The 9,772-nt window shown below is 39.9% G+C and overlaps 1 protein-coding gene across 2 annotated transcripts in view; it reads right to left on the bottom strand.

Moving 5' to 3' along the window:
* ZBTB18 (zinc finger and BTB domain containing 18) overlaps nt 1–116 on the bottom strand; it is an 8,950-nt gene extending 8,834 nt beyond the window's left edge. For both annotated transcript variants that reach the window (XM_024133705.3, XM_028488630.2), the window contains exon 1: nt 11–116. The gene's annotated coding sequence lies outside the window, so the exon portion shown is untranslated. The remainder of the gene's footprint in view (nt 1–10) is intronic.
* Between the last annotated feature and the right edge of the window lie 9,656 nt (nt 117–9,772).

The following is a 9,772-nucleotide window of genomic DNA, read 5'->3' on the forward strand; positions in this document are numbered from 1 at the left end:
GCCCACCCACCCCCGCTGGCAGCCGGAGGAGCGCGGCGGAGCGAAGAGGCCCCACTCTCAACGGCTCCCCATGGCAGCAGCCCAGCGGCGGCCGCAGCCTGCCAGACACAGCGAGGGAGCGAGCGAGCGAGGAGCGAGCGAGGAGCGAGCGAGGAGCCCGGGCCGGGGGGCGGGGGGGGGGCGGGGGGAGGGGCGGGGGGACGCACCACGCACGCACGCGGCGGCGCCGGCCAGATGTTCCCCCCCCGCCGCCCTCCCTCCCGGCGCTGGGCTGCTGCGATTGACCGAAAGCGGCCGGACCGGGTTCCCCGCCCGCCCCCTGCACGCAGTCTCCTCCAATAGGAGGGCGGCTTTTCAGGGAGGCGGAGGCAGTGGCGGGCAATAGTAGGACTGACAAGAGGGCCCAGCCAATAGGAGGGGCGAACCGGAGCTGCCGCTTGCGCGTGCCAATCGCAGGCAGAAACTGTTGGGGTGGGCGGGCCCGAGCGGGCGGGGCTGGTAGCCAGGCGGTGCGGGCGGAGTCGGCGGGAGGGCGTAGCGGCGGTGGCGGCAGCGGCGCCCCTCTGGGGGACTTGGCCGTGAGAAAGTGAAAGGAGCCCGCGGGCGGCGGCGACAGCTGCACTGGGAGGGGCTTGTTTCCAGGCTAGGAGGCCTCGCGCGCTCTGGGGGTGCGGAGCGAGCTTTTCGGTGTGCGCCTTGACAACCATAAATACAGTTTTGAACGTAGTGGGGCTGGGCTGCTCGAAGTTGGGGAGGTATCCGCGGAGGCAGAGCACCCGGGACACACATGACCTGAGTCCGGCATTAGTTGGCTCCCTCTGCTCCGGCTGCTGTGGGTGACGACGCCCAGGCCCTCGTCTCCCAGAGCGCAGAGGATAGGACTAAGGGACGTCCTCGCTCCGTCCCGCGCTGCCCCGTCAGCAGGTGCAGGTGCGCGTCGGGCTCAGCGGACGCCACCGGCTTAGACGGGCAGTTCCTGGGCGTTATTCTCAGGGCGTCTTGTCACAGACACAGCGGAGCACCTGTATTTCTCGCAGAACCCTTATGTCACGTCACGTGTATTTGCAGTGTTTACAAGTAGCCATTCCCGAGTGACCAAATTCTAGAGAACTACAGTAAAAGTGATATTTGCAGAAGCCATAGCCTGATTTCTTAATTGGTACGTCTCAAGCCACAAAGTTAAACTATGGAGGGAAGATGTAGGACTGTTGTATCGTTTCTCCCTCCCTTCAAATTTTTATTCGATTCTTGTTCTTTGCAATTAAACTGTGTTCATCACAGCCACCAAGAAAAGTAGAAACTTCTACCTCAAGAAATTGGAAATCTTGTTGAGGAGGCAAGAATTACAAGTAAAAAGTTGAATAACAAGGGGGAAAACTGTTCTAAGAATATAAAATAGAAAACTGCAGAGTGAGGAAGTTAGTACACTAGTAATTGTCAAGTGAAATGCGTTTATTCTTTGCTAACTGAACTGAGACTGGCAAGCCTGTTGCTAACCAACTTGCCAGGAGACCTTTCAACTGGGCAGAATGTGCTTTCACTTTGTTCCAGGTCAGATGGGTAAACTAAGTTGAAAGTATTGTGTAGGCAAATCAGACATATTGAATTACTAATGAAGTAAAAACAGGAGCACACCAAATTCCTGCAGCTGATATTGGAATATCCTGTTAGAAACAGTAGTGATGTTCTCTACTCTTTCCTCAACGTTTTCATGCACCCTCATGATTGATAACTGAGGTCAAGGCCATTCTATGACAACTAGAGTTTTTTATTCCATGAACTATATTCCATTTTTGCTTTTGGTGAATTCTAGATCTTTTAAGTCGGTTGGTAGAGGGCCCAATTTCAGTCTGACTTGTTTAAAGTTAGGGAAGTTTATAAATATTCTTTATAAAGGAAATACACTCTTTTAAAAACAGGTGAAAAGAAGCACATGCTTTGCCAACAAGTTCAGGAAAGAATTGGAAAAAGAAATATTTGCATTCTCAAAGTTGTTTCTCACCTACTAAAAGTTAAAAATAAGAAAAGTAACATCTCTGGACAAAAAGACAAAGTAATTAATAGTGTCAGCATATGAAATAAGTTCATGAGAAAATTAGAACATTAAGATTATCCATAAAAAGTTTAGAAACTCAGCTCTGTAGCATGTAAAGCCACAGCTCTAACAAAAGTTTTTACAAAAAGCACCTACAGATAGGTTAAATCCCCAGAGATGTGCTGGGGGACACACTGATGCATCAGAAGTTATGAGCATTGTTTTTTAGATATAATTGTCATCACTGGGATCCATTTTGAGAGCTGAGTTGTGTAGCCAGGAAATGTAGATTAAATATATACTTAAGGAAGCAAGTTTGTAGTCCCTCAATTATTTAAAATATTTTCTAAATTCATGAAAATGCATGGAATGTTCATACATTGTCAGAACCAATAAAAATGTTTCTGGAGTATTTACTGTGTTCAAGAAAGGTACTGTGATGGATACAGAAGACAACAAAAAAGTATGAGACATCTTCTCTCCTTCTTGGAGTTTAAATTTAGTTGGGAAAGAAATGGTATAGATATATAAAATTCTGAACCAATGGAAAAACTAAATAACAATATAATAGGATATGAATGTCAGAGCTAAATTTAATACTAAATTTTTATAAACATCTTGTCCCTGGTCTCTGGTTGCCGTTGCATTTTCTCTGCCCTTTTTTTACATGAAAGACAATTTTTTTTACTCTGACTTTTTTTTTTTAAGTGTTATAAACTTACTGTAAAAAATTATACTTTTAATCATCTTTGGAAAGTCATCAGCATACAAATTGTAAATAAAATAAGACTGATTTCTGAGGTATCATAATACAGAATGATGACTATTTTTACTGGGCACCCACTGGAACCCTGGAAGGTAAGTCAGACTCTAAAGCACCCCTTCAAGTAAGCGCTTCAAAGTATGGACTGTTCGGCTTAGCAAATTAGTAAGATACAGAGCTACTTGCCAGAGTTTGAGAGCCAATAATCTTTCTTTTTTTTCTCTCCCACAATGGAAAAAAATGCAAAAAGTATAGTCTCTAAACTATTAGAAAAATATACCATTGCTTCCCTCTGGAGGAATCCTAGTCCTAATACAATTCCAATTAATCCATACTTTTCTGGGAGTCCTGAAATTTAGAATACCAGTCAAGTTAACCATTCATGGTTAGATTTCTTGCCAGAGAACAAGATTTATGTTTTACTAACACATGCATTTTGACCAATAACAATTTAACACTATAAAACATTGACATACCAAATAAAATTTAATTTGATGAACAACTCCATAAAATAAATGTCTGATTTTTAAATGTGAACCACAGGTCAAATCTCTGAAAAAAAAATCAGTGTTTTTATTACACTTTGTGCAATAGGTCATGTTGAAAAAGTTATCTGTGAAATTAATTTTTGAATATTGACTTTTTATAAACTTCAAGTATAATTGGATTTTCTTCTTAAAAATATAGAGACCAGATATTCCAAAGTGTAATGCTTTAAATATAAGAACTATAAAATGTGACAAAATGTGAGTAGAAGTTAACCTGGTTTTGAATCTAGAGAAAAAATACACTAAAATGAAAAATTTGTTGACGCTTCTATTAAGCCCACTTTCAATGTCATAGCACACATGAAATTCTATTAACTTATTTAGATACTCCCTCTCCCTCTCTCTCTTTCTCTTCTGGCTTTTAGAAATGAACAGGTTGAAATGGCCTAAAGGGAGAAGGAGACACAGAAACACAGCTGACACAATAGTAAAAAAAGGAGATGAGCAAACTGCAACACACACCACTATAATGAAATGAAGGAGCATATTTCCTAAAGCATTGTGTGTGTGTGTGTGTGTGTGTGTGTGTGTGTGTGTGTGTGTGTATACAAACACATATATAAAATAATTCCACAAGCACATTATATACCAAATCATTTCTTAGGTTATAAATTCTGTAATACTTGAATCTATTAAATTCCTGAACTATGATGAGCCATAAATAGTAGATAATTCATCCTGATTCTCAGCCCTGAAGACAGAAATGTTATAAACACTTGAGGAAAGGTTCTTAACAGATTTACACAGAGCATTGGGGACAGACCCCCTATACTGAAAGCAGAACGAGCCTATACCAAGTAATTCAAACCTGTCTGAGGTCTGTTAAAGAGCAGAGAGGAGCAAAAGATACAGTTCTCCCAAAACTGCTTTTCCTGTATAGCCAGTTTTCAGTTGCTTACTGTAAATCAGTGCTTTTACATGACCACCATAAATCCAGAGACAGCATAATGGCTGAAGGAGGCTGATAGCTCAGGCTTGGCTGAGACCAAGACTGGCCCCTTCGGAGAACTTAGGAAGAAAGCAAACAGCCACCCAACCCACACCTCTTTCCTCTTTCTCTCTCTCTATCTCTCTCCATCCCTCCATTAAATTCATTATGCCTCATGGCATATGGAAGGCAAAACAATGCATACAATGACAATTTTTTTTTTTTTTTTTTTTGCGGTACGCGGGCCTCTCCCTGTTGTGACCTCTCCCGTTGCGGAGCACAAGCTCCGGGCGCGCAGGCTCAGCGGTCATGGCTCACGGGCCCAGCCGCTCCACGGCATGTGGGATCTTCCCGGACCGGGGCACGAACCCGTGTCCCCTGCATCGGCAGGCGGACTCTCAACCACTGCGCCACCAGGGAAGCCCCAATGACGCTTTTTACAGTTAACTTGGTGCTATAATAGATTCATTAATCTTTTGGCGTATGATCCCAGGTAACTTTTGAACCCCAGGTTGGTTCTCTTCCTTGCTACACAGAATGCCTTCCTGCCATCCACTGATGTCAGTTCAATCGGTTAAAAGTATTTAAATACCATCCTAAACAAAATAAATTTGTAGAGACAAGTCGACCACCCTTAAAAATCACACAGTTCCTCCAAAATCCGAATGTTGGAACTGTTCTATTGATTTGGAAGTTATATTAATTAAAAGATGCCTTCATTTTATCTGTGGGTTTTTTAGATTAAAATTTTTAAAATAATCTGAAGAAACATATGACTTTTCCAGATGAATAGATTCTGTTAAAGAAAGATTTAATATGAACCTATGGTATTCATGCCCCATTTTTTAAATAACATAAATCTTTGAGTATTGATTGTTTTAAAATTCTGTAAAGTATATATAGAGAGAGGTAGTTTGTTTTTGTTCAAAATGAAAGAATAAAACTTGTAAATATTTAAATGTTCTTAATTATATTCAGTTGCTTAAATTTGGGTGCAAATGAACTTAGAAAAAGTGAAGTAAGAGAGATTACCAGAATTGACACCGCATACCTACTACATGACAAGTGTTGTGCTTCTGACCAAAAGACAGAAACTTCATCTGTCTGCATTCCAATACAAGGATAAATTTTTCCTTCATTTTAGGCCTGCTCAACCCTCAAAAACAGAATCTTTTGGGGCTATAAACCGGCAGAAAGGAAAATGATACATCTAAAAATTATTTGCTGAGAACTTGCAAATACATAAGAGAAACATGGAATTGCATTCTCATGGTTCTTGTAAAATGTCCCTGTGCTAGGTGCCAAAGATACATGAAAGAATATCATCCCCCCTTATATTTAGGACTTCATTATGCATAAATGTCATTGTGAACCCACTGGACAAAGATAACATTTCATTTTTCGTTCATGGCTAATAAATGCATACCAACCCTAACTATCATAATAATATAAAATTGTCATAATAAAAACCTTTTCTTATAAAGAAATCCTTATGAACTTAACACAAAAGTCTTGATACATACCGAATTCAGACTATTCCTGGTAATAAGAGCAGACAGAAGGTTAAATCTCACTCCAGAAATTTATTTCACCCTTAGCGATAACATGCAACTCAGGAAGTTACTTCCCTTACAAAGAACTAGCATTTATGCTTAAGACTAAAATGATTATTTTTAAAGTACCCATTTTACAATGCAAATGTGTATCTAAATTAAACTCAGTAAAAAAAAAAATAAGCATTTTAAGTTGAAGCTGCAGTAATGACTTTATGGGAGACAATAGGAAAAGCGGTTCTTGAATATGAACGCAGAAGAAAACAAATTTCAAATTCCTTCCAGATGTCTTGAAGATTTCTTTGTTCCCTGGCTCTGTACCTTAATGTTTTGGCACATGTTTAACTGAGTACCCATTGCTCTGAAGTTGTTTTACAAAACTAAGGCTGTCCAGCAAGATCATAGCAAAAGCAAAAAAAAAAAGGGCAAAAAACTGACAGCTGATCTACATTGCCCAGCCATGCTTTAGCGCTTGGAACATGGGACAGATGCAGGAGCAGAGGCTTACTAAGACAAAACAGCAACAAAAGTCTTTGTAACAAAAACACATGCACAGAAGAGCATTTTAGACAGAGACAAATGACAGAGACGAACGATATAAAGACAGTAGCTTTAGAGAGGAGAGGTAGGGTGATAAAGGAAAGTGAGAAGATGGTGGCAGTCGAGAAGCATGATTGAAGAGAGGTGGAGAGAAGGAATTGTCGCCACGGGAAGTCTGTGGTAGAGGCCTGGGTGGTAAGATGGTGCTGGTGGATGTGGGGACAGAAGAAAGGTAAATACAACAGAGATGTCAATATTTCTTCCTGGGCTCTGCTGATCCTATGCTACTATTATTTGTCAAATCGTATCTTTCTCATTGTCCTTAGATAATGCTTTATGAAATAGCTAGCCCCAAAGTAAAGAGGATTAGAATATACTTGGTACATTGTAAAGAAATTATACTCCAATAAAGATGTTAAAAAAAAAAAAAGAATATACTTGGTATTTAACTGTCTCCAGACATTGTTTTGCCACAATCAGGGCAACTGTGTGTGCCTGTGCATGTGTGTGTGTGTGTGTGTGTGTGTGTGTGTGTGTGTGTGTGTGCACGCACATGCCCTTATGTGCATCTAGGTCATTAGTTTGGCTGGTTTTTCTGATAAGACCTGCTCAATACAAACTAGATTTTCTTAATATAGAGTTAGAGCTTCACAGCAAGCACTCTCATTACTTAGATTTAGGTTGATCTTATAGAGAAATTGTGGGGATGTACTGACATTTCATTGAGAAATATGACCTATTCATTAACCTAACTAATCACATTTCGGAAATTCATTCATTTAACAGACACTAAATAACATACATGGGGCCTGGTACTAGGCATATCAACCTCCATATAAAACATCTGACCTGGATCATAACCAGATGCCTAAATTAGCACCAGAAAGAAAGAGGGTTGAACAACTTCAATAAAGAAAAAATTCCCATGATCTAAGATACTGACTCCATTTTTGTTCACTATCTTCCTTGATAGCTCCCTCAGGATGAGAACTTTTTCTACAACATTAGCAACTGTACCTTTAGCACCTAGTAAGAGTTCAAGAAAGATTTATAGGCAGGAAAGGAGGGAGGGAGGGAGGGGAAAAAGAAGGGAGAGGTGAAAAGAAATAACTTACAACTTTTCATTTTTCCAGAGGCCAGAGGGAATAACAGTGCTTTACCTGTTCAACTGTTCCTTTCAAACTCAGGAAAAAGTGAGAAGTACAATTTGTTCTGTAGACTACCAGAAAAAGTGTCCATTTACTTTCTTAGAGGTATTCTGACCCAGTATAGAAATAACCCAGGTGAATGTGGTAGAGACTTTACTCCTAGTGGAATCATAGCAGTTCTCTAGCATATGTAAAGGGTATTCCATCTGTGAGGCATTTTAGAAGTGAGTTACTCCTCAACAGATCTGTCATAGGCATGAGATGTGTTGTGATTTTTGTTACTTGGAGGAGAATGTTGATACAGAATGGCTAAGTGGCATATCCGAGGCCGCAGATTAAGACAGACGCATTGCAGGGCTAGTCACCAATTCCTTAAGTCACTGTTCTTCAGATATTTAGGCCACTCCGAAACTAAAAGAAAAACCTCCATTGTTTTTAAACAAATTTAAATCTCCTAGCTTTGAAAGAATACAACCTATCAGGTCTTTCTCCTTAAGGAAAAAGTCCATGATCTCAACTGAACCACACAGACAAGCTAAAAATATGAAAGAAATTATTCCTGACTTTTCAAGTATAGCTTCAATAAAGACATATGCCATTGGTGGATATAAATGAAGATGCCTCCAAGCAAGAGATGTTTTCCCTTTCTGGACATCCTATTAAGACAATAGGGTCCTAAAGCAGTAAATCTGGTGCAGAGTTATCTATAAAACTGTATATATGGGTGCATCCTGTGACTATGAAAGATAAAAGATTATATTTTTCATTTGCATGGTTTGTTGGGTTTTATTTGGCAGATACAATAACACAGGCTACGCAGAGCCCATAAAACAAAGTGGGAACAGCAGCTCATTTGGTGGCAGAATGTAATAGTTATGGCTAAAGGGCTTACATAATTCATCTCAAACCCTTACGCCTATATTTACTGTTGTTTAAATGAAAATCAAACTCTCATGGCCATAAGGAGGGATCTGGTCAGAAATTTGCTTGAGATCCTTTCTTCTTACACAACTTCTGAGATGATCAATCTGCAACACTTAAAAACAGCTACAGAAATGTCCAAGAATAAGCATACATTACCTAAGCACATTAGTACCTCATGTCTCCAATCCTACTTCTCTAAACAACTCTAAAACTCCCACAGAACGAGAGTGAGTGAAGAGAGAGGCCCTGTTCTTTATTATGACTCGGAAATCCTAGTTAGACTCAGGAAAGCCTCAGAGCAATTGTAAGCCATGGTTAAGAAATAATGTTTAGCTTTCAGATGATGTTTAGTGCAAGATAATACTTTGGGGGATGGGGTACAGCAAAGGGGACAATACAAAAGCAGGGTTGAGGCATGTGTCATTTAAGATTATTAAAAGTATCTATTAGATCATAAGTCTAAAAGAATATTTTTAAATTCTTGATTTTTAATAACTTTATTCTTGTTATGTTGCAAGAGTGAAAACTTTGGCTCTCAATTGTGACTCCTCAAGACTTCTGTTTGGGGGGATGTTTTTCATTTTTGTTTTGTTTTTTTAAGGATCAGACCTAAAATAAAATTTGTTAAAGAGAAGTCTGTACCATATTATCAAATGTACACCAATTTAGTGAAAATGGAGCTATATGACTTAAAACAGCTGTGTAAAATAACATTATAGCTTTGTTTTCTGCAGATCTCATAGAGGTAAAATATATAAATATTGATATATAAACATATATTTTATAATAATGGGCTATTGTAATATTTGTGATTTTTTTTTTTTTTTTTTTGGTAGTACGCGGGCCTCTCACTGCTGTGGCCTCTCCCATTGCGGAGCACAGGCTCCGGACGCGCAGGCTCAGCGGCCATGGCTCACGGGCCTAGCCGCTCCGCGGCATATGGGATCTTCCCGGACCGGGGCACGAACCCGTGTCCCCTGCATCGGCAGGCGGACTCTCAACCACTGTGCCACCAGGGAAGCCCAATATTTGTGATTAAAGTAGTCTTGAAAATAAAAGAATTAACTCAATCATTTTTAAATGACTAGCTTACCTTCTCCATATAAGTTTAAAAAGTATGAAAATAAATAAAAACATGTGGCCTAATTTTTACCCACCATGAGCAAGTAGCTATTTTTGAAACTGGGTTATTCCTCTTGATTTTAGAAATTCTTTATCATTTTTAAGTAAATTGATATGGATATTAAAGTGATTAGCTCTAACTTTCCAAATTTGAAAATTTTATGCCATTTAAGATGTCACTCACTATAGGGCTTCCCTGGTGACGCAGTGG

The sequence above is a fragment of the Physeter macrocephalus genome, chromosome 4, assembly GCF_002837175.3.
Source record: "Physeter macrocephalus isolate SW-GA chromosome 4, ASM283717v5, whole genome shotgun sequence".
Lineage (NCBI taxonomy): Eukaryota > Metazoa > Chordata > Mammalia > Artiodactyla > Physeteridae > Physeter > Physeter macrocephalus.